The sequence below is a fragment of the Erpetoichthys calabaricus genome, chromosome 11 (genome assembly GCF_900747795.2).
Source record: "Erpetoichthys calabaricus chromosome 11, fErpCal1.3, whole genome shotgun sequence".
NCBI lineage: Eukaryota > Metazoa > Chordata > Cladistia > Polypteriformes > Polypteridae > Erpetoichthys > Erpetoichthys calabaricus.
This window is the reverse complement of record NC_041404.2, coordinates 71,501,888-71,527,782: the sequence shown is the minus strand read 5'-3', so window position 1 is coordinate 71,527,782 and position 25,895 is coordinate 71,501,888. Positions and strand designations below refer to the sequence as shown.

General features: G+C 39.1%; 1 protein-coding gene across 1 annotated transcript in view; it reads right to left on the bottom strand.

Annotated features, from left to right (window-relative positions):
• The window catches only part of elk1 (ETS transcription factor ELK1), a 179,488-nt gene that overhangs the window by 119,068 nt on the left and 34,525 nt on the right, over positions 1–25,895 (bottom strand). The window lies entirely within an intron of this gene.

Here is a 25,895-nt window from a genome sequence, read left to right as displayed (position 1 = left end):
GATAAAAAAGTAAACTTATTAAAAAAAATAACTGGCTCAGTTATTGTAATACCTTGTGTAAAAGAGCACTGCAACTAAATTAGCGTAAAGCTTAGAAAAACAAGGGCTGAAAATATCAGTTTTGGTGCCTTTTTACCAATCACTGATCAAGTCTTTTTATAGTGAAAATCAGCTGAATCCGATTGGTGGCTGATCAATTGGAACAGTCCTAGACACCATGTAGAAAAAAAGCCTAAAAACTTTGCGGAAAAAAAAAATAAGGGTCTGTGAAAAAACTTAAGCAATCAGAGTATTGGATTAATGCTAAAATTTTGACTTTAGTATCAATACCAACTTTTGCACCTCAGTAGCAGCACCAAAATAACACAAAAGTAAATAATGGGTAACTATCCCCACTCACCCAGTTCCTAGCTGCTTTGTCCTCACATTCTCAGCTCTGCAACACACAGCTCACCCAGGGTCAGACGCAGCCTGACTGCCACACTATCTCCATTTTCCAGGGTTATCTGAAGCTCTCAATTTCTTAATTGACCTTTCCCACTTGGGAAACTGAGCGAACTGATATATGCATATTGTACTGAGGAGGGAGTTGGGATTCCCCCTTAGAGTTCTGAGTTTGCTAATATACAATACTACTTTGAGGAGCTCAGAGGGAGTGGGTGGGCTGGTCAGAGCAGTTACTGCCATTACACAACCACATTGACTTCCAGTACCGAAATTACAAAATGTTGCTATAGTCCCATTTTAAAGGTAATTCAGTACTTTTTTTAGTACTGTTTTACCACCCAACACTAAGTTGTCTAGTTGTCTATAGAATAGAGACAACAATTCACACCAGTGCATCAACATTCAATAATGTCAATAATGGTTCTTTGTGATGACTTTCCAAGGTGAAATCCATACCTCTGACCCTGTACAGCTGATCTGCTTTTAAAATGGTTGAATCTAACAACGCTTTGCTTATTTTCCTCTTAAAATGACAAGGATATGCTCTTTTGCAATATGGGGGCTATCTCAAGATGTGGATCGATACAAAAACATTTTTGGCTTGAAAAAAAATTTCTTATTCAGTAAGTTTCTATGTTTTTGAAATGGAACCCTTCTACCCATTAATGCCACTATCAAACAAAAGGTCAGACTAGAACATTTTTTAAATTTATAAATAAAGATTCACTTTAGAAATAAATTTAATGTGTCAGATTAATATATACCATGGTTATGATGAAATAATCTTGATTTTAAAAATACTGAAGTTATCCTTTAATATGAAACTGTTAAATACTGGATTAGTTGAAAAATAAAAAAAACTAATGTTTAACATAATTTCTCTATTATATAAAAAAAAATCTTGGGATGAGATGAGAATTTTTCAGAGAGACGAGACGTGACATTCTCAGAGAGACACTTTCACATCCCGTGAGACGAGACTTTGTGCCAAGAGATTAAACCATGCCCGGGACCGGAAATAAAAGACAAAGAACAGATGACAAAGTAGAAAGTTGTAAAGAATTCAAAAATGTTGGTGTGATACACATGCAGAGCAGGTTAGAGATAATGGAAGTACTAAAATTCGAAAGTCTTAAAAAATGATAGCCCCCTAGTGTTTCAAAAATAATAATCTTTATTTATTACTAAAAACATTTGTTAAAAAATATCTGTCACTACTTTTCTTATATATAAATGGGTGATAGTAAAAAAAATTAAATAATTTTTAATTGTAACACAATTATTTCTTTTTTTAAACAAGTATTACTTATGGATAACCTTCCACCACCACTACTCACCATTCAAAAATGTAAAATGTGGGAAAATGTTAAATAAGGTAATGTTAAAAGTTGACCGTGCATGTAAAATCAAAGCAAATAATATAATTTTAGATGAAAGTAGTGTAAGATTAAGATGTTAATGTAAATACAATCTAAAAGTTCTGCTGCATATGTAAAATACTTAAATGTAACAATATATAGCAAGCTCAAAACAGATTTAGATGGTCACATATCAATGCTGCTGCCCTTGCGTCATTTATATAATGTGCTCAAATATAAATACAGCACTATAAAATCAAAAAATGAACATCACTCTAAATATTTTTCAAGCACTGTATTCTTACACAGTATTTGAACAATATCAATTGTTATCTATATTGTTATCAATATAATATATGGCAGTGTTGCAACAGCATAACCACCATGCACAGTGTTTACTTTTAGCATAAATAACAAGGGATACTCAGTAAGTACTAAGTTTAGCCTAAGGAAAAAGCACTCAAGTCTGGTTCAGTCATTAATAACAATGGCATTCACTTTGTCCACCACTATCACCTATAATGATGCAAACTTTCTGTTTCTTCTCCAAGCTCCAAGTGGACAGTGTGACTCTTGGTTCTTGAGTAGATGAGTCCCCATTCATGAGGAACTATACCATCTGCAAGTGTCTGCTTTGTAGCATAAATTTCTCATCAATATAGTGAACGTACTCTAAGTCACGTCTACATAGTTCTATTCAATCACACACCACTTTCATCCACTTTTTTCAGATTCATTTCAATTTATGTTCAACATTTTAAATAAAGGTTCTCTCTCTCTGTGGTTGCCGCAGGATTTCAGACTCTCTTCAAGATACGTTTCCATGCTTTATGGTCCATGGCGATGTTCCTGGTCTGGTTCAGGTTGAGTTGTCAGATCTTCAGATCTTCTTCCATTTGTTTGGTCCATGTTTTCTAGGGCGCAATCTGTTGTATCCTCCACTGGGTAGGTTGCTGTCTCCAGAGGAGTCTGTGTGCAATACAGGTTCAAAAGAAAATAATTGTGGTAGGAGAGTTGGATCATTTTTTTAAAACTTTTGGTGCGCGCATATTAAATTGTGGCCTTATCTTTTCATAAATAAAACCTGATGACTACTGTTATTTTATTTTGCTTTTGATAGCCTGCTGCACACGGACATTTGTTGTAGCATAAATAGGCAATTAATGGTTATCTGCATAGCAGACCTAACATTACTGAGACTTGGTGCTGCTTGCTTACATTTAATTCACATACTAGTGTATGTGGTTGAAGTTTAGATGGTTGTATAAATGTTTGAGTGCAGTGCTGCAACAGTTTGCACAGTAAGCATTTCTGATCACCATCATCACTAATAAAAATAATACCAAATTACAGACAAGTCTATTAATTTTTTTTACTAAAACATCTAAAAAGTGTCAGGTGATTTAGGTTCAACCTTACTTCTCAATGTTTTTTTTTCTTGGTGGCTGCAACAAACAAAAAAGAAAGAAATCCACACTTTTTAAAAGATGTTAAGGTTTATACTCCTAAAAATGCATTCAGCATGGTCACCTGAAAATAGTCATACGATGTGAGTGCTGCTGATTTGCCAATGTGCTCACACTTAGTAATGTATCTGCGATTTGTTACAACATTAATTTCCTGTTTAGAGATGTTTGTGACTGGGAAAGCTCGAAATCTGACAGAGCAGAGTACTAAATGAAAAAGCAGTAATTGTCACTTTTTGTGATTAATATATTGTGGCAGCTATAAAGTAATCCCTCCTCCATCGCGGGGGTTGCGTTCCAGAGCCACCCGCGAAATAAGAAAATCCACGAAGTAAAAACCATATGTTTATATGGTTATTTTTTATATTGTCATGCTTGGGTCACAGATTTGCGCAGAAACACAGGAGGTTGTAGAGAGACAGGAACGTTATTCAAACACTGCAAACAAACATTTGTCTCTTTTTCAAAAGTTTAAACTGTGCTCCATGACAAGACAGAGATGACAGTTCCGTCTCACAATTAAAAGAATGCAAACATATCTTCCTCTTCAAAGGAGTGCGCGTCAGGAGCACAGAATGTCAGAAAGAGAGACAGAGAAAAGCAAACAAATCAATAGGGCTGTTTGGCTTTTAAGTATGCGAAGCACCGCGGCACAAAGCTGTTGAAGGCGGCAGCTCACACCCCCTCCGTCAGGTGCAGAGAGAGAGAGCGAGAGATAGAGAGAGAGAGACAGAGAAAAACAAACAGTCAAAAATCAATACGTGCCCTTCGAGCTTTTAAGTATGCAAAGCACCGTGCAGCATGTCGCTTCAGGAAGCAGCTGCACAGAAGATAGCAACGTGAAGATAATCTTTCAGCATTTTTAGACGAGCGTCAGTATCGTCTAGGTGTGCGAACAGCCCCCCTTGCTCAATCCCCCTACATCAGGATCAGAGAAAGTCAGCGCAAGAGAGAGAGAGAGAAAAATAAGTTGGGTAGCTTCTCAGCCATCTGCCAATAGCATCCCTTGTATGAAATCAACTGGGCAAACCAACTGAGGAAGCATGTACAAGAAATTAAAAGACCCATTGTCCGCAGAAATCCGCGAACCAGCAAAAAATCCGCGATATATATTTAAATATGCTTACATATAAAATACGCGATGGAGTGAAGCCGCGAAAGGCGAAGCGCGATATAGCGAGGGATTACTGTAATCTGAATCACAATTAACATATTATAGTAGACCCCCGCGAAGTCACGGTTCAGAGTTCGCGGCCTCAGTCATTCGCGGATTTTTCCTTAGAACCTATCTAATAATTGTTAGCGGAAGCTGCAAATATCCTCTGCAATTTTTTATGCCTTTTTTCGTGGCAATACTGTACTGTACGGAGAACAAGAAGCAACCATAGAGCAAAACGTGGCTTGGGATAGTGAAAGTAGCCAATAGAATTTGAAACTGCAACTCCCAGCAGTCCCTGCAGTGGCTCTGATTGGGCTTATGCTGAGGGTGCAGGGGCTATTCGGGTCAAAGGATGTCAGCGCGGCTTTTAAAAAGGGGGCCGGTGACCAAATGAAAAAAAAAGTTTTGTAATTAGTGTTTCAAGTTATTGTCTCTCTGCCTGCCTTCTGTTGGGTTACCTGTACTTATTTGTTTTGTCCTGGATCGTTTCGTGGTTGGGGTCTGGATTGTCTGCCTGTGTACATGAGGACTGTAAGTGGATTCATGGCCATACAGCGAAGAAAGGAGCGCTCCTGAACCTGTCCACCCGTCTTCACCATTTCAGGAACTAGCGGTAGGACTATCTTTACATTCCCATTCAACGTGCGGATCTGTGGACTATCTATTTTCATCATTACATTTCATCCGTTGCCGTTTTTCATGGACTTTACTGTGTGTGTTTTGGTTATGCTTTGTTGTATTTAATGTATAATCGCTGTAAGGGGAACAGGGGTGGTATCGTTGTTTTCATTTATTTTCATTACATTCTTTATTTGCTGATTGATTACCAGTTTGCTCTGTTTTTGTCTCTGTTTGTGGGTGCGTCCCTGGAATCTCCACCATAAAAATAAATAAATCACCGTTTTCTCAACGCTGTGAATGTTAGCAGTAGCGAACCGCTAGAGCGTTATTCATTTCTCCTTGCTGCTGATTGACTGCTGCTCTGTGACGTATCTCCAGCTGAATGTTCTCGTGTTTTCCGTTTTGTTCTTCTTACTGATGCCACCGAAATGCCCTGCATCTTCTAAGGCTTCTGGCAATGAAAACGTGCTTGCATGAATTACAGTACATCGGTATTTTATATTATAGCACTGCGGGAGACTTAGCAGTACAGTACTGTACAGTATACAGGTTTACCTTTGCATTCTTTTCTTTTTTAGGTAATGTATTAAGTCGAGTCTGAAATTAAAGTGTTTTGGGGGTATATTTAGGGTTTAAACTAAAATTAGCCATTTTTCGGGTGCTCGCGAATTTCAGGGGTGTACTGAATTAACTATGGAGTGTTTTGCAGTGCTGCTTCTCAGGTTGAGCCTTGTGGTTGAAACCACCTTCATGGAGTTTGCACATTCTCCACATGTCTGCAAAAAGGTTCTCTCCCCAAGTAATCCAGTTTTCCATTCCTATCTCAAGGACAAATATGTTTAGTTTATTGGTAACTGTGTGGGTCAGTGTGACTTTGTTTTAGTGTGTGTATGCATACATGCTTGAATGTGCTGTGATTCACATTGTGCTGCAGTCAACCAATATATAACCCAGGACCGATTTCCGCCTTGCACCGGATGCTCTTAGGATGAGTTCTGACCCAAGTGACTGTGGACTGGATTAAGCAGATGTCCTAATGGATATATGGATGACCAATGCCCTTTATTGTTAGTACAATCCTAAAGCATTTTAGATAATAACTAAGAAAACAATTAAAAATTAATAAGGGAAACATTTATGGGAAAACTCCACACTTATGAACAGGGTCCTAGTAGGAAACTGTGGATCACTTTTGACATTACAAACCTACTGAAGGCATGCAGCTATAAGTTTCAAAAGAGTGGTAAGGTAAATATATTTATTTATATACATATGTAAATTAGATCTGGTTGCTTTCTAGCCATCTTTATATATAAGGCTTTTAATTAGAAAACAATATGAACCTGTTTCTGATAAGAGTGAAAGTTTGTTTTGTATTTTAGTGTTTACATTTTCTTTAACAATGCCCAGGTTGATTTTCCATTCAGTATACTTACATTTATTAGAAATTATCATAATATTAATTAATGATAATATCCTTAAGTAAAATAAGTAACTATGGTAGATCTTTATTGTTTTTGTTGATTAATCTGTGGAAAAGTGCCTTGAGTTGCATGTAAATGTATGATAATGCGCTATATGAATAAAGTTATTATTATTATTAAGGAAACATACAATAAATTCAAATACAAATTCAGAAAAGCAATCAAAGTGGCTAAATGCCACTACTGGTGTATAGTATAGAAACTATAATAGTTCATACAAACTTTATCAATCACTAGAGATTCTTACAGACTACAAAGTAAAACCTAATCTAATCTTATCTACTTTTTCACTCGCCAATAAATTTAATACCTTCTGCTTCTGCTTTGATTATGTTAACAAGCAGCAGGCTATTTTATTGCTTGCCATACTGCATGAATCATCCTTCTTTGTTTCTGTTACATAATGTAAGGAAGGCATTTAAATGAGTTAATATCTATAAGGCATTTGTCCCAGATGGAATTTAAGGGAGTGCTTTAACACTAGAATTACCAGAGCCTACGAAAAAACTCGTAAATCCGTCCCACCTTAAATCGCGTCTTAAATCCGTTTGCACCTCTCCGCCAGAGTCCTTTGTCATCTAAATGTGCTGATAAACACAAGCTACTAGCAGCCAGCTATTCCATCCCCCCACCGACTTAGAACGAACTTCTCCTAGCTCATGCCTTGCCTTGATTTGATTATCTGGGATTGAAGTGGAGTTTTAGAGTGGAAATAATATAGCGTTATTTGGAATACATGCATTTCATGTGTGTTCCGTTTCTATAGTAGTCTGTGCAAACACATTTTTAAAACAGAAACGTTTTTCATATTCTAATAGTAAATGACAAAATGTAGGCATAAACTATATAACGTATGAAGCCTGAAGTCCATATATCAAAGAAACACTTTCACAAAAGGTACAAATAAGAGAACACGTGCGCTTTTATTCAAAAATATAACTGCACAAAAAAAAAAGCCGCGTTAGCATGCCACATTGACACTCTTACTACAACCGCTGCGGTGGCGTAATGGTATCAGCTCCTGACTGGGAATCAGAGGGTGGCGAGTTCGATCCCGCACGGCTCCACTTCGAGAAGTGAACTGCTCTTATTCTTACAATTTTAGAATAACAACATAAATTTGATTTCAGTCTGTAACAGCCGGTGTAACTTATGATACTGGTAAAGGTTAGCTTTTTTTTTTTTTTTTAATTCACTTTTCATTCTCGTAGTCGCATTCAGAATCAATCCATACAACCCCATCTGACATAAAGACGCGCTATAGGTCTGCAGTGTACCACGATGCATACTGCCGCCCCCCCCCCCCCCCCCAAAAGGGTTCTGACACACAAACGCTGGCGAAGCTGCCTTCTTCGTATCTCACCGTCACTTGAAATCAGCAGTTCTTAGCATTGCACCACGCAAGCTGTCGTATCAACCACCAACTGTAACTTGCTTTCTTTATTCTTCGGTTATAGTCTTGAATAAAAGTGCACTTTTATTTATGTGAAAACAGCTGTGTCAGATGGGGTTGTATGGATTGATTCTGAATGCGACTGCGAGAATGAAAAGTGAATTAAAAAAAAAAAAAACCTTTACCAGTATCATAAGTTACACCGGCTGTTACAGACTGAAATCAAATTTATGTTGTTACTAGCAAAATACCCGCGCTTCGCAGCGGAGAAGTAGTGTGTTAAAGAGGTTATGTAAACATATATATATATATATATATATACATAAACATATATACATATATATACATATTTACATATACACATATCTACATATACATATACAGTAATCCCTCGCTATAACGCGCTTCGCCTTTCGCGGCTTCACTCCATCGCGGATTTTATATGTAAGCATATTTAAATATATATCGCAGATTTTTTGCTGGTTCGCGGATTTCTGCGGAAAATGGGTCTTTTAATTTCTGGTACATGCTTCCTCAGTTGGTTTGCCCAGTTGATTTCATACAAGGGACGCTATTGGTAGAAGGCTGAGAAGCTACCCAACTTACTTTTCTCTCTCTCTCTCTCTTGCGCTGACTTTCTCTGATCCTGACATAGGGGTATTGAGCAAGGGGGGCTGTTCGCACACCTAGACTATACGGACACTCGTCTAAAAATGCTGAAAGATTATCTTCACGTTGCTACCTTCTGTGCAGCTGCTTCCTGAAGCGACATGCTGCACGGTGCTTCGCATACTTAAAAACTTGAAGGGCACGTATTGATTTTTGATTGAAAAACAAACTCTGTCTCTCTCTCTTTCTCTGCTCCTGACGGAGGGGGTGTGAGCTGCCGCATTCAACAGCTTTGTGCCGCGGTGCTTCGCATACTTAAAAGCCAAACAGCCCTATTGATTTGTTTGCTTTTCTCTGTCTTTCTGACAGGCTTTGCTCCTGACGCGCACTCCTTTGAAGAGGAAGATATGTTTGCATTCTTTTAATTGTGAGACGGAACTGTCATCTCTGTCTTGTCATGGAGCACAGTTTAAACTTTTGAAAAAGAGACAAATGTTTGTTTGCAGTGTTTGAATAACGTTCCTGTCTCTCTACAACCTCCTGTGTTTCTGCGCAAATCTGTGACCCGAGCATGACAATATAAAAATAACCATATAAACATATGGTTTCTACTTCGCAGATTTTCTTATTTCGCGGGTGGCTCTGGAACGCAACCCCCCCGATGGAGGAGGGATTACTGTATATACATATACACATCCACATATACATATATATATATATATATATATATATATATACATATACAAATTTACATATCTACATATATATATATATACATATAAATATAGACATACATATATACATACATACATACTGTACATTCACATATATATATATACTAGCAAAATACCCGCGCTTCGCAGCGGAGAAGTAGTGTGTTAAAGAGGTTATGAAAAAGTAAAGGAAACATTTTAAAAATAACGTAACATGATTGTCAATGTAATTGTGTTGTCATTGTTATGAGTGTTGCTGTCATATATATATATACATATACACATATACACACACATATACAGATATATTATATATACATATACAAATATATTTTATATATATATATTTTTATATATATATATATATATATATATATATATATATATATATATATATATATATATATATACATACACATACATACATACATACATACATACATATACACACATAGATGCACTTACAATAACATAGAAATCAATATAAACAACATTAACATCATTATCATATGAGAATATGAAGTAATATATAAGAAGCACATTTCATATAAATATAAATTATTAAACAGTAAAATCTTCTTCTATAATTTGCTACCGTGGCTTTTCGTTGGTCTGTCCAGGATTTTAAATCACCTGTAGCTTGCAAACCGTTTCACCTATTGACTTGAAATCTGGTACACATATAATACGTCACGTCTGCTATCCGCTTTATGGGTGATGATTGTATTACTGTTTTTATGTTTATTTTATTTTAGAATCAACTCCTATCTGCGCACACCAGGGCGGCCGTGGGCAGATGCGTATGGTGTATTCACTCCATGTTATCGTGCATTGCGCTGTCACTGGTATTTTGATAAAAGAATTTGAACAATATATAAGAAGCGTATAAATTATTAAACAGTAAAACATTAACATTTAAGAAGTAAAGTTACATTGAGTACTACTGCAGTGCCTTCGGGTATACCTCATTTTTTCTTTGCCCATTACATGCTTAAATGTATACATTTTTTGGTGTACCTACCCGAGAACACGCGACATATAACCGACCGTGGGAGAAGCATGGATTTTAAACACGCGTTGAGTTCATCTGCTGGTCTCCCTCGTGGAATAACTGGTAATGTTTGACTAAAATCTACAGCGAGTAAAACGACATTACCTCCTTTTTTTTTTTTACGATCTCTGAGATCTTGCTTTTTTCGGTTCAAGGCTTCATAAGCTCTTTTATGTTCCATGGTGTACTTAATAAGTACTAATTATCCCAAACCATCATCTTTGAATGTTGCAAGACTTTCGCCTTGTATGTAGATCGGGGTAATTACATTCATTGCATTCCTAGTCTGAATCACAATCTGATTGTATGGGTGGTTACCTGGCACTGTAGGGTTGCCACCCGTCCTTTAAAATACGGAATCGTGCCGCGTTTGAGAATTAAATTGCGCGTCCCGTTTTGAATCAATACTGGACGGGATTTATCCCGTATTTTTTTTATCATTTTTTTTTTTAAAGCAGCGTGTCATGCAAATCATCCCACACGCATTTTATGAAGATGCCTCCTTTCCTACTTTTGAATGGGTAATACTTGATGTCATCGTTAGTTTGATTGGTCTTTTTAACTGTCCAGTGAGGAGGGCGTGTCTTTTAAGTACAGTCTGCAAAGTGTTGGCACTGAGATGTGGCGTCAGTGCCATAGTTGAAGCCCCTAACGTTGCGGTCAGCAAGTCGGCTAACATCCGCCATGTGCCGTCTTTCAGTTGCGAGAAGCAGATCATAGAATGGTTGAAACTGTTGCCCCTAACGTTGCGCCACGGCGTGTGGTTCGTTTATACCTCGTGTCTTCTCATTAAACTTTTATCTCGCGAATATGTTATTGCAATCCGCAGCGGGAGCATTTCTATAAACTTAATTTAAACTTACGTTTTACACCGTGTATGCTTAACTCGCTCCGTTCTCAATTGTTTAATTAATTTTTTGCTGTTCGCTGTTTGCGGCTCTTCCTCCATTTCCCCCTACTTCGTTCTTTTATCTCGCGAATATGTTATTGCAATCCTTAACGGGAGCGTTTCAATAAACTGATTGAAAATAGTTTTGCATTTACCTTTTTAGTAAAAGGCGAGCTTTTAAGCCTGAGAAATCACCCCGTAAATGCACACGTTTAATTGGACATGTGTTAATATGTATGGTTACACAGTATTAAAAGACAGTGAACAACGTCAGTTACCTTTGTTCCCGCGTTTGATAAAAGGTGAGCTTTTAAGCCTGAGAAATCACCCCGTAAATGCACACGTTTAATTGCACATGTGTTAATATGTATGCTTACACAGTATTAAAAGACAGTCAAAAATTAACGTCATTTACCTTCGTTCCCGCGTGCGACTCGTGCTGTAAATCTCTTCGTTGTTTTTAGGTCACGTGATTACGTAGGAGGCGTGATGACGCGATACGTGACTCCGCCTCCTCCATTACAGTGTATGGACAAAAAATATGTTCCAGTTATGACCATTACGCTTTGAATTTCGAAATGAAACCTGCCTAACTTTTGTAAGTAAGCTGTAAGGAATGAGCCTGCCAAATTTCAGCCTTCCACCTACACGGGAAGTTGGAGAATTAGTGATGAGTGAGTCAGTCAGTCAGTGAGTCAGTCAGTCAGTCAGTCAGTCAGTCAGTCAGTCAGTCAGTGAGGGCTTTGCCTTTTATTATTATAGATTCTAAAATTGTAAGAATAAGAGCAGTTCACTTCTCGAAGTGGAGCCGTGCGGGATCGAACTCGCCACCCTCTGATTCCCAGTCAGGAGCTGATACCATTACGCCACCGCGACGGTTGCAGTAAGAGTGTCAATGTGGCATGCTAACACGGCTTTTTTTTTTTGTGCAGTTATATTTTTGAATAAAAGCGCACGTGTTCTCTTATTTGTACCTTTTGTGAAAGTGTTTCTTTGATATATGGACTTCAGGCTTCATACGTTATATAGTTTATGCCTACAATTTGTCATTTACTATTAGAATATGAAAAACGTTTCTGTTTTAAAAATGTGTTTGCACAGACTACTATAGAAACGGAACACACATGAAATGCGTGTATTCCAAATAACGCTATATTATTTCCACTCTAAAACTCCACTTCAATCCCAGATAATCAAATCAAGGCAAGGCATGAGCTAGGAGAAGTTCGTTCTAAGTCAGTGGGGGGATGGAATAGCTGGCTGCTAGTAGCTTGTGTTTATCAGCACATTTAGATGACAAAGGACTCTGGCGGAGAGGTGCAAACGGATTTAAGACGCGATTTAAGGTGGGACGGATTTACGAGTTTTTTCGTGGGCTCTGGTAATTCTACTGTTAAAAATGTATAGAGCTGAAGTCTTCAGTGACTGTTTTTAATATCACTGCACAACAATTTTTTTTGAAAAGTCTTGCTTCCTGAAAAGTTTTTGCTGATTGTGACAGGTACCTACTGGGTATGCACAAATATAGTTTTGGTTTTACTGCATCACGTAAGAACTCTGAGAAACAGACATTCATATGTTTACTGATAACAACGTATTTCGTCACGTTTATGTTTCGCATAAGCTATTAAATTCAACAGAATTAAAAGTGTTTTGCTCCCGATTTTCTTTTGTATACAATGTCTGGTGTATCACGTTGCAGTGTCCAACAGTAGTCAGCAAGCATTGACGGATTCCAGTTGCCCTGGTATCGTTTCTCCATCGTAGCAATGTCCTGGTGAAACCTTTCACCGTGTTCGTCACTGACAGCACCGAGATTTGCGGGGAAGAAGTCCATGTGTGAGTGGAGGAAATGAATCTTCAGTGACATGTTGCACTTCATTGTCTTGTATGTTTTGAGAAGTTTGTCTACCAGCTGAATGTAGTTTGGGGCTCTGTAATTGCCCAGAAAATTGTCAACAATGTCTTTGAAGGCTTTCGAGGCAATTTTTTCTGGCCCATCTAACAGATTTTTCAAACTGCTTGTCATTCATAACATGTCTGATCTGGGGGCCAACAAAAATGCACTCTTTGATCCTGGCGTCAGTTATTCTTGGGAACATCTGTCTTAAATGACGAAAACCTTTACCTTCCTTGTTCAGTGCTTTCTCAAATTCTTCATGAGTCCCAGTTTTATGTGAAGAGGAGGCAAAAATATCTTTGCCGGGTCGACAAGCGATTCATATGCTACATTTTTCTGTCCTGGAACTAACTTTTTACAGAGTGGCCAGTTCTGTCGAGAATAGTGTGACTCTTTGGCATGGCTGTCCCATTCACAGATGAAACAACAGTACTTTGTATAGCTGAGCTGCAGTCCTAGTAACAGAACAATGACTTTAAGATCTCCACAGATATTCTAGTTGTACCTGCTATACTGGACGTGCTTCAGCAACAGTTCCATATTCTCATACGTTTCTTTCATGTGTGCTGCATAGCCAACAGGTACTGAAGGATAAACGTTGGAATTGTGTAGCAGAACAGCTTTCAGGCTTAACATTGATGAATCAATGAAGAGACACCACTCTTCTGGGTTGTGATTACAACTAGTGCTGGGCGGTATACCGGTTCATACCAAAAAATTTTTTTATTTTTGTCATGATATGGATTTTTCTTATACTGCAACACCAGTTTAAATAGCCTAAACAACATTCGGAACGTGGCGCAGTGGGAAACTGTTTAAGGGGGACCTTTTTCACTGCTGCACCAGTAAACAGGCATGCAACGAAGTACATGAGTTAGTGGAGGTATTGAACGGTGAAAATGGACAGAGAACATTCTGAAACTGAAGCTGTAGCAGATGATAAAGTTGAACATGATGACACAGAAGAATGTTTGCCGAAAAAAGGAGCCGTGTCTGTTGTCTGGAGATACTTTGGTTTTAAAAGGTCGGATGTGGACCATTATGTTGAAATGTGTGAATACTGTTTCTATACTACTGGATAATACTGCAAGCCATGTTGTACTTGTTTTAATTTTGTTTTCAATACTGTGTAATGTGAATGGGTACTGTGTAATAGTGTGACGACATGTTGAATTTATTCTCGATATTTCCACTTTAATCTCGACGCTTATGACGAGAATAAAGTTGACATATTGACTTTATTCTCGCCGTTTATGTTGCGATTAAAGTCGACATGTTGACTTTATTCTTGTAATTTGTCATTAAAGGAGAACATCGTCAACTAAACTTCATCTTAAAATGAGTATTTAATTTACTATATTTTCTCAAACCCCGTCATAAGTTATGTAGCACATTAAATGCTTTGTGTTAAGTGTTCCCCTGCATTAAGAGGAGGCACAGACAGCAATCACCACACAGAATACATTAATTTCATGATATTGCTGCTCCCTGGACATTTAGAATGCTAAGATAAATACTTGATATCATTTTCATGATAAAATGCATTAAATGCATTTATTAATGATTAATGAAATGCATGTATTAATCATGTGGGGGCACGGTGGCGTGGAGGTGGCACTGCTGCCTCGCAGCAAGGGGGTCCCAGGTGTTCCCTGCCTTGAAATTGCATGTTTTTCTAGGAGGTTTACTCGGTGTGCTTCAGTTTTTTTCAAAGTCATGTAGGATGTGGGGTTTTGTTGTGCTATATTGACCCTGCTAGTGTATGTATTGCTCGTATTCATCCTGCGATGTGCTGGCGCCCTGTTCAGGATTTGCTCCTGCTTGCTGGGATGGGTGCAACCCTGAATGAAAGGCATAATTAAACATGTATAACAAAGATTTTTTTAAACTTCTGAACACTCTGTGGTCTAAGTTTATAACTAGTTTTAATTTCACAAAGATGTTTATCGTGTGGTGATTGGTTATGTGGAGAAAGAAAAAGGAAAGATAGGAACTGGGGTTTGGTATATCAGACAGAGACAGCACGCATGCAATAATGAAAGCCCGCTCAGAAGAACATCAATTGAATTCTGTGTTCGTGTCTCCGACCACCAGATCACGAACCCAATATTTACACAATATTTAAGTTAAACCTGATCGATACCCATTCATACATCCATTTTTTGGAGCCTCGTCACACCTGTCATAAAGTTTTCTACACTGAACTTACACCTGGGGACCCCTTACTGCGAGGGAGCAGCACTACCGTGCATGTTTAATACCTGCTTTAATGCATTTCATCATTAATATTTATCTTTGCATTCTACATTTTCAGAGAGCAGGAATATCATGAAGTGAATGTATTCTGTGCAGCGATTGCTGCCTGCGCCTCCTCTTAGTGCAGAGAAAGTCAGTTTAAGAAGTGCGTAGCGATTAACAACTGGGTCGGGGAACACTTAACACAAAGCATTTAATGTGCTACATTAACTTATGACGGGGTTTGAGAAAATCTAGTAAATTAAACATTGATTTTAGGATGAAGTTTATTTTGTCATTAAAGTAGAATGACTTTATTCTCGACATAGTTTTTTTCTTCTTCACTGTGTCTGTAGTTTTTTTCTTCACCATGGCCCTAATACACTTCCGAAGGGCTACACCACAAATAGCATTATAAATGCAAGTTGCAGTTTTATTATTTATGTATATAGCTTAGCTTGAAGCAAGGTCCATCTTAATGTAGTTTGCCTTAATGATGGTTCAGTTGGTAAAGATGTCATCACCAAGTTGCACTTGTTTTATTTTATTTTAATTTGGTGAATACTGTGTAATGCACCTGGGCTTGAAGTCTTGGAAGTAATAGTGCAACTTCCAGTAATAATACTATTATTTATTTTATTGTTATTATTTATTAGTTTAAATATTATGCAGTTTAATGATGGTAAAGTTGTTTAAAAAGTCACTCTAACGTGTCAGTGGACAGAGATTGTTAACATTAACAAAGTGTAGTTGATTTACAAAAAATATTCACTATTTATTCCTTTTCTAAGACATGTTCAGTGCAATGCAACTTTTAACAAGCACCTCTGGATATTTTACTAAGTCTAAATGCCTCGTTGGATGGTTGAACATATGTTGTCAAAATTTTAGCTTCAGTTGTTTGCAAACTTTGTTCATTAAAAAGGCTCTATATTTTGACTGCATCTGTCATGCAATGTGATTCCTTCTCTTCATTAGTGCCACCCCCTTAAAAACTATCACTTTATGGGGCCATGCAAACCTAGATTAATCACTTGTGTGCACATTAAAATGTTTTTATGTATAATGTACAATTCTCATGACAGTGGAATAGGTTATTCTTAGCCAGTAATTAAAGTGGAAAATGTGGTTAACATCCACTCATGCATGGGAAAAAAATACTGCCCAATACTGTGAAACCGATATAATTTTGAAAAATACCGTGATATAGAATTTTGGTCATACCGCCCAGCACTAATCACAACCCAAGGCTGAGAACAATCCTTCAATGTCACAACAGAAACAGAGACTGTCGACTTGTGCAAAAAATTTGGTTATATCATGTCTCGGCCTCGAAACAGAAATTTTCGTACCTGGTGACAGAAAACACCATTCCTGCAGTCTCGAACCTAGTAGCTCGGCTTTTCCTTTTGACAGACCCAAATCTCTGACCAAATCATTCAATTCGGACTGTGTTATCAGATGTGGATCACCTGATGAGCACAGTTCAAAATACGGGTCATTGTCACAGTCAGTACCCTGCATTGCAGTTTCTTCATCTGGTTCGTCTGGTTCTATTCAACAAGGGCACGCACAAAAAGGCGAGCTTCAAAAGGGCGACCTCAATTGGGCACGGCGAATAAAGGCGCGCGTAAATAAAGGCAAGCTTCAAAAGGGCGACCTCAATTGGGCGCAGCGAATAAAGGCAAACGCAACAAAATTATTACAGAAAATTTATTAGATAAAGGCAATGATTGAACGTATAAAAAGGCAAAAGCAAGAATATTAAAACATCCAATTAATTAATGCATGAACTTCTAATGAACTATTTCTAAAGCTCTCTAGATTTCGTTGTTTTCTGCTCTTATTCATTGTTGTGTTGCACTTGAAGCTGTAGATTATGTGCAATGCCACGTAGATATTTTATTATTATCTACTATTATTATCTATCTATTATTATCTAAATTATCTACGAACACCTTTATTCGCCGCGCTCAATTGAGGTCACCCTTTTGAAGCTTGCCTTTATTTACGGGCACCTTTATTCGCCGCGCCCAATTGAGGTCGCACTTTTGAAGCTCGCCTTTTTGTGCGCGCCCTTATTGAAGGATACCGGTTCGTCTAAGGTCCAATCCTCTGGTGGTTTCGGAATTGGAAGACTGTCGTCATGTGGCACGGGTCTCATTGCTGAAGGCAGATTAGGATATTCAATTGACTTCTTGTTTTTGGCAGAGAAACCAAACACATTAGTCGAACACAAGTAACAATCCGTCACATGGTCTTTCTGTTCTCGCTATATCATCGGAACAGCAAACAGCATCGTCTTTCGAGTGCCTCTGAGCCAGGTTCTCAGACTGACAGCACATGTCGCACAGCAAATGTGAGGCACCCATTCCTTGTCTTGATCACCAATTTTGCAGCCGAAATACTGATGATAAGCTTTCTTCACAAGAGCAGTCATCCAACGTCTCTGAGGCGCAAGTGTATATTCGCCACAGATATAGCAGAATGTATCACGGCTGTTATGACATTGACGAGACATATCGCCCGACACCAAAACGTCTATAGCATCAAGCTTACTTACTGTTATATTACTACAGATACTATACTTTACTTTACTGATACTATACATACACACTGACTATCTATATTAACTAAATGAGCAGGATCAGTGTATGCAAGCCACCTTTATAGCATGCTGAGACAGCGTCAAGCTCATTCAAACCTGCCCAGGTATGCCCAGGATGTCAGCTTCCACAGAACAGCTTCCAACCTGGACTGATTCCATGCCTGGACATGCCCAGGCTGCACAAACCATTTTTAAGCCACTTACGGGAGCGAAAATGTTTGGATACAAATATAAGAAAAAATCATGACAAAACTGAAGATTTCTCTAAAACAGTACATGATGGGTAAATTTTGATGTGATATTCGTGATCAGCATCCAAAAATCAATAAGAAACTACCAACAGTGATCAAGAAGCAAAAACTTTGTTGTGCAGTGTATTTCAATGACAGAATCTATGTTCCCTGCCTACTTTAATAAGACAAGATTTATTCTTATGCCTAAGAAAACAAATGTGGAATGTCTCAATCACTACGGACCAGTGGCACTCACTCCAATTGTAATGAGAGACTAGTACTGGAACAAATTAAATAGTATACTCCAGAAAGCTCTGATCACCTTCAATTTGCGTATCATCAGAACTGATCTACAGAGGATGCCATATCCCTTGCACTCCATACCACCTTGGCACATCTGGATAACAAAAAATCATATTCCAGAGTCCCGTTAATAGACTAAAGCTCAGCACTCAACACTCTTGCACCAGCAAAGCTGACGACTAAAGTCCTTAACTTAGGACTTAGTGCTACCCTCTGCAATTGGATCTTGGAAATCCTTACCAACAGATCTCAGCATGTGCGCAAAATGGTTCAATCATCAACAAGGAGGGTTCTTCTTTATGTTTTGTTCACCTGCGATTATGTGGCCAAACATCTCCAACTCCATCATTACCTTTGTTGATGTCACCACCAAAAATAATCAAAGAGGTGATCACAAATTTCAGGAAGCAGAATGCAGACTACACTCTATGTGCACCGGAGAAGCTGTTAAAAGAGTGAGTAGTATTACATTTCTTCGATTGACTATCACCAATGAACTGAAGTGGGCACAGCACATTTTGGCTACTGTCACAAACACCATCCATATTACTAACCGATGGCAAAACTAAACCGGATGGCATGGGCGCAGGGACACGGCGATGGGACCATGAGACGTACTGCGCAGGCGCGTACAGCTCAACTAACGGAAATAGCAAATAAAAGAACCGCCATATTGTGAGTGGCACTACTGCGGAGTGAGGTTAGGAATAATGTGCTGCTTGAGATTGTACAAACCGCTGAACGCTTTACACCAAATTCAAACACAATACAGCTCAACGATACACACACGAGCCCACCTGGATAAGATCAATGAACGCACGAGAATGGTAAACCGGATGGCATGGACACAGGGACACGGCGATGGGACCATGAGACGTACTGCGCAGGCACGTACAGCTCAACTAACGGAAATAGCAAATAAAAGAACCGCCATATTGTGAGTGGCACTACTGCGGAGTGAGGTTAGGAATAATGTGCTGCTTGGGATTGTACAAACCGCTGAACGCTTTACACCAAATTCAAACACAATACAGCTCAACGATAAACACACGAGCCCACCTGGATAAGATCAATGAACGCAGGCCTACAACAAGCGTCAGAAACTGCGGAAGCAAAGCAAGCACGGGTTAAGACACTACGGGGTCCGCAAAGGTCCACAAAAATAGTACGGAATATATAAGAGCACACCGATCAAAAAAAAATCAATCGTGTAAAAGCACATAGTACACACAAATCATGTGCTCTCAGCGCATAGAAAGCGTATAAGGACAATACGGAGAATAGAGACCCAAAGGCATTAGAGAGAAAAAAAGGCAGATAAGAGATTATGAAAACAGTGGAATTCGAAAGGCTCAAACAAACGATGGCGCGATACACATGCAGACAAAGGTACAGAATATGGAAGCAGTAAAATTCAAAAGTATTGTAGCGTCCCACCCAGGTTGAGGGCTTTTTGGTTTTAAGTGACTGTTAGGTCCGATTGAGGGAAAGCGGAGTACAGCACGGAGGACTGATAGCGGGGTATTCATTTCATGCGGTAATGGGGGGGGGCGTTAGAGAGGGTGCTATAAAGTTGTGTTTGGGGTTAGGAAGTCAGCGATTGTTCAGGTAAAACTTTTGTGACACTTTGTCATGTCAGTCACTACAGTATCAAAGAAAAGATAGAAACGATTGCATTACAGCAAACAAAAGGTGATTAATCATTACAACCTACACAATTCGGTCGGGTGTATATTTATGATCTCGGAAAAGTGGTGCAAATTTTAACAGGCAAAAAGAAAGGTGATGTATATATTCCGCGAGTAACATTACACACCAAAGGAGATCGTGATATGCCATTCGTAGTAAAATGTTTACATTTCACCGTGAGAATAGCTTTTGCTATGACAATCAATAAATCACATGGACAAACAGAAAAACTCGAATTATTTATTACAGAAACAATATTCACTCACGGGCAGTTATACGTTGCGTTGTCACAATGTGTCTCCAGAAAATATTGTTTTTAATGAAGCTTTAAAGTAAAAGTGAAGATAATGAAATTGAAACAATTCCAACACACAAATCATGTGCTCTCAGTGCATAGAAAGCGTATAAGCACAATACGGAGAATAGACACTCAAAGGCATTAGAGAGAAAAAAAGGCAGATAAGAGATTATGAAAGCAGTGGAATTCAAAAGGCTCAAACTAATGATGGCGCGATACACATGCAGACAAATGTACACAATATGAAAGCAGTAAAATTTAAAAGTATTGTAGCGTCCCACCCAGGTTGACGGCTTTTTGGTTTTAAGTGCATAACTATTAATGAACATTCATTAGGATTAATGAATATCATTTGCTATCATTGTCATTCACTTAACTTCCCTGAAGAAACAACTAGCAATACAACTAATGAGTTTACACGTTGTTGTCAAAGGGGTCAGGTTAGACTGCCTCCTTTAGATGAATATCCTTAATATCTACAGATGTTTCTAACTAACAATGTACCCGAAAGTATAAACATTATGGACTGCATTAGATCCTACAATAGTTCATTTGCTTTTACATCTACCAAGGTAAATATCAGGCCACCACCTGGCAATGGCCCATACTGCTTTCGCATATGTAGAAAAATATTACATCGGATTGCAACAGTGCACCCTGAGCCAAATCACGAACGCAAATATGCACAGATCTACGTCTTACATCCAGATGACGCACTCTATCAACGATTTTACTACAAATGTTGTGTATAAAGAAGTATTCCAATAGATCCTTCTAATGTGCCATGCTATGGGTTCTTTACTTCCTTTGTTCGTCATCTACACCTTTACAATTCGATATATCTCAGACATTCCTCAATATATTTCAGGTTTCCCAACCCCGGGGGTAGGCGAGCGAAGCCCCCTTGTTATCTTCTCAGGCATGTGAGGAAAGGACAGATTTCTCCATTTGTTCCAACTTTTACAGGTGCAAAGTAGAGTTTATCCTCACTAGCTCCACCATCTGACCGGCTCAAGATCATAAAGCCTCATGGTGCTTGACAGCACAGAATACTACCAGTACAATACTGCCTTCGGTTCAAGACCTACATAACACTTGCTGTGTTAGGAAGAAATTTGCTGTGCGGCTGGCTTAGGTGAACTTTTTTTTTCCAAGTGCCCCATGATGCTTTGCAAGGCCAGAGAGATATCAAAAAGCTGTCACAACCATGAGCACAATGAATTATTAAAGGTAAAAATGAGTCCCAAAGCCACAAAGTTTAAGAAACACTACCAGATTATCATACCGCATGCCTTTAAAAAAGAATAAAGAAAAAATCTGCAGTATTAGGGAACACTCTCAGGGGATATAGCACAACCACATGGCTAATTATGCATGGAAAACAGTCATGTGCCAGCAGCAATCTCAAAACAAGCCTTAAAGGAGCCCTTTCCCTCCTCCTACACTCATCAAAAAACATAGGACAAGTTATGAAATAATAAAAACAAAAAAAAATTATTACTATTTACAAAGTGTTACTTTCTTCTTGATGGGAGAAGAATAGTGTGAAGCACCTCCACAGATACATTGGAAACAAAAAAGATGTTCCCACTGTGTCCGGAATCTCGGGTTAACAATGGAACAAACCAGTCCCAAGCCACTGTTTCATTGCATGACCAATGTATGCCCCAAGATTAGAAATCTGTGAGCACAATGATCTATATTTTATTTACTTATTGCTAATTTGTGGCTATTTATTGCATTTTGTTTGCAGTATTCATTTCGTCTGCATCTTTTGTTGTTTGAGGCATGGTGGTGCAGTGATTTGCACTGCTGCCTCACAGCCCAGATCACATATATATCACATATACTTAGCAGACATTTCCCTAATCTTCAGGGACACTTAAAAGACCACTGCATTGTTATAATCCACTAAAAACTAGTTCAGCTGTTTCTTCCCCATTGACTTCAACGCATTTTCCGGAGTTCAGCAAAGCTTACAAACGTTTCTCTGTTTTCAGCAAACTCGAGACAAAGCAAATTCTATGAGGTTTGCTCATCACTAGTAAAGAACTAAGCTTGCAGAGTAACTTTTTCCAATTTTTCTTTCAAGCAAATGGTACAGTACAGTTGGCACTTGTTTATACACAATTGGCAAAATTTGTTTATGTAAGCACACTATGAACAATGAAAACATGACAATAAACTTGAACTTTTTGTTTAATTATAAATTTACAAGGAATTGGTATGTTTTCTTAAAAAATACTTTATTATTTTATCTACTAGACATTAAGCCCGTTACAATAACGGGTGCTAGAATAGTACTGCATAAACATTAGTAGGAACAGTCTATATTAAATGGCAAAGGACCATCTAATTTCTGTTACAGTAATACTGGCTTGTATGTGGCTGTAATATGCGTCACTGTATTGTGTGCCTTTAATTTTCTCTCACAGTAATACGTCTCTCCAGCAAGTATTTTAATCTGTGCTGGCGTGTAGATGATTATTGTATGTATGGCGTCTCCCCAGCAACGGATTTTATGTGCGCGAAAATAAATCTACTTTTAAAAGTCATCCTATTGTAATATCATGAAAATTTGTATATTTAGGAAAACACTTTACCGGGCCAAGTTTGTTAATCGCAAATCTGACATCCTCAGAGTGAACACTTGCACAACAACAAACACTAATCCCACCTCTTTGGGGAAGCTGGTCTCCGCGTCTCAGTACCTGATTGGATTTTTCGTGCGTTATGTTTTAGGTCTTACCTCATTTACTGAAATCCGATTGGATCGGCCACGCGATATTTTATAGGTCCCGCCCTCTCTGTCTTGTGTGACGTGTCAGGTGGCCTTTGAAGCATCGCACCGTGCCCCGCGCATGCGCACTTCGCCAAAAGACACACACACATGGACGCACACAGGGATTTTATTAAAGAGGATTGTCAAAACCATAAGCATAAGGTTGTGATGGTGTGGGTGGCTCCACACCACCGACTCCATCCTGGGAGCCTCTTCAACCCGTCAACACTGATAATGTTACCAAAGGTTCAGCCAGCGGATGAGGACACAACACACATAGCAAAGGGATAGGTGCAAGTTTATCAGTGCTTTTATTATAAACAATCCAAAAAACAGTGTCAACAACAGTGCAGTGTTCAAAATGTTGAATAAATAAATCATCCACTAAAACTGAAAATCCATGAATTTAAAATCAAGACTACTACTTCTTCTTTCAGCTACTCCCGTTAGGGGTTGCCACAGAGGATCACCTTCTTCCATATCTTTCTGTCTTCTGCATCTTGTTCTGTTACACCCATCACCTGCACGTCCTCTCTCACCACATCCATAAACCTTCGCTTAAGCCTTCCTCTTTTCCTCTTTCCTGGCAGCTCTATCCTTAGCATCCTTCTCCCAATATACCCAGCATCTCTCCTCTGCTCATGCCCAGACCAATGCAATCTCGCCTCTCCAACTTTGTCTCCCAACCGTCCAACTTGAGCTGACCCTCTAATGTACTCATTTCTAATCCTATCCATCCTCATCACACCCAGTGCAAATCTTAACATCTTTAACTCTGCTACCTCCAGCTCTGTCTCCTGCTTTCTGGTCAGTGCCACCATCTCCAACCCATATAACATAGCTGGTCTCACTACCGTCCTGTAGACCTTCCCTTTCACTCCTGCTGATACTCATCTGTCACAAATTACTCCTAACACTCTTCTCCACCCATTCCACCCTGCCTGCACTCTCTTTTTCACCTCTCTTCCACAAACCCCATTACTCTGTACTGTTGATCCCAAGTATTTAAACTCATCCACCTTCGCCAAACTCTACTTCCTGCATCACCATTCCACTGACATCCCTCTCATATACACACATGTATTCTGTCTTGTTCCTACTGACCTTCATTTCTCTCCTCTCCAGAGCATATCTCCACCTCTCCAGGGTCTCCACAACCTGCTCCCTACTATAGCTACAGATCACAATGTCATCAGCAAACATCATAGTCCACAGGGACTCCTGTCTAATCTCGTCTGTCAACCTGTCCATCACCACTGCAAATAAGAAAGGGCTCAGAGCCGATCCCTGATATAATCCCACCTCCAATTTGAATGCATCCGTCACTCCTGCCGCAGACCTCACCACTGTCACACTTCCCTCGTACATATCCTGTACAACTCTTACGTATTTCTCTGCCACTCACGACTTCCTCTCACAATACCACAGCTCCTCTCGAAGCATCCTGTCATATGCTTTCTCCATGTCCACAAAGACGCAATGCAACTCCTTCTGGCCTTCTCTAAACTTCTCCATCAACATCCTCAGAGCAAACATTGCATCTGTGGTGCTCTTTCTTGGCATGGAACCATACTGCTGCTCACTAATCATCACCTCACTTCCACTACTCTTTCCCATAACTTTATGCTGTGGCTCATCAATTTTATTCCCCTGTACTTACTGCAGTCCTGCACATCACCCTTATTCTTAAATATCGGCACCAGTGCACTCCTTCTCCACTCCTCAGGCATCCTCTCACTTTCCAAGATTCCATTAAAAAATCTGGTTAAAAACTCCACTGCCATATCTCCTAAACACCTCCATGCTTCCATAGGTATGTCTTCTGGACCAACGGCCTTTCCATTTTTCATCCTCTTCATAGATGTCCTTACTTCCTCTTCTTGCTAATCCGTTGCACTTCCTGATTCACTATCTCCACATCATCCAACTTCTTCTCTCTCGTTCTCTTCATTCATCAGCCTCTCAAAGTACTCTTTCCATCTGCTCAACACACTCTCATCGCTTGTGAGTATGTTTCCATCTTTATCCTTTATCACCCTAACCTGCTGCACATCTTTCCCAGCTCGGTCCCTCTGTCTAGCTAATCGGTACAGGTCCTTTTCTCCCTCCTTAGTGTCCAACCTCTCATACAACTCATCATACGCCTTTTCTTTAGCCTTTGCCTACTCTCTCTTCACCTTGTGCCTTATCTCCTTGTACTCTTGTCTACTTTCTGCATCACTCTGACTACCCCACTTCTTCTTTGCCAACCTCTTCCTCTGTATACTCTTCTGTATTTCCTCATTCCACCACTAGGTTTCCTTTTCCTCCTTCCTCTTTTCAGACGTCATGCCAAGAACCCTTCTTGCAGTCACCCTTACTACATCTGCTGAAGTTTCCAGGCTGTCTGGTAAGTCTTCACTGCCACCCAGTGCCTGTCTCACCTCCTCCCTAAACTCAACCTTGCAGTCTTCCTTTTTCAACTTCCTCCATTTGATCCTTGGCCCTGCCCTCACTCTCTTCCTCTTCTTGATCTCCAATGTCATCCTACAGACCACCATCCAATGCTGCCTAACTACACTTTCCCCTGCCACCACTTTGCAGTCTTCAATCTCCTTCAGATCAACTCTTCTGCATAGGATCTAATCTACCTGTGAGCATCTTCCTCCACTCTTGTA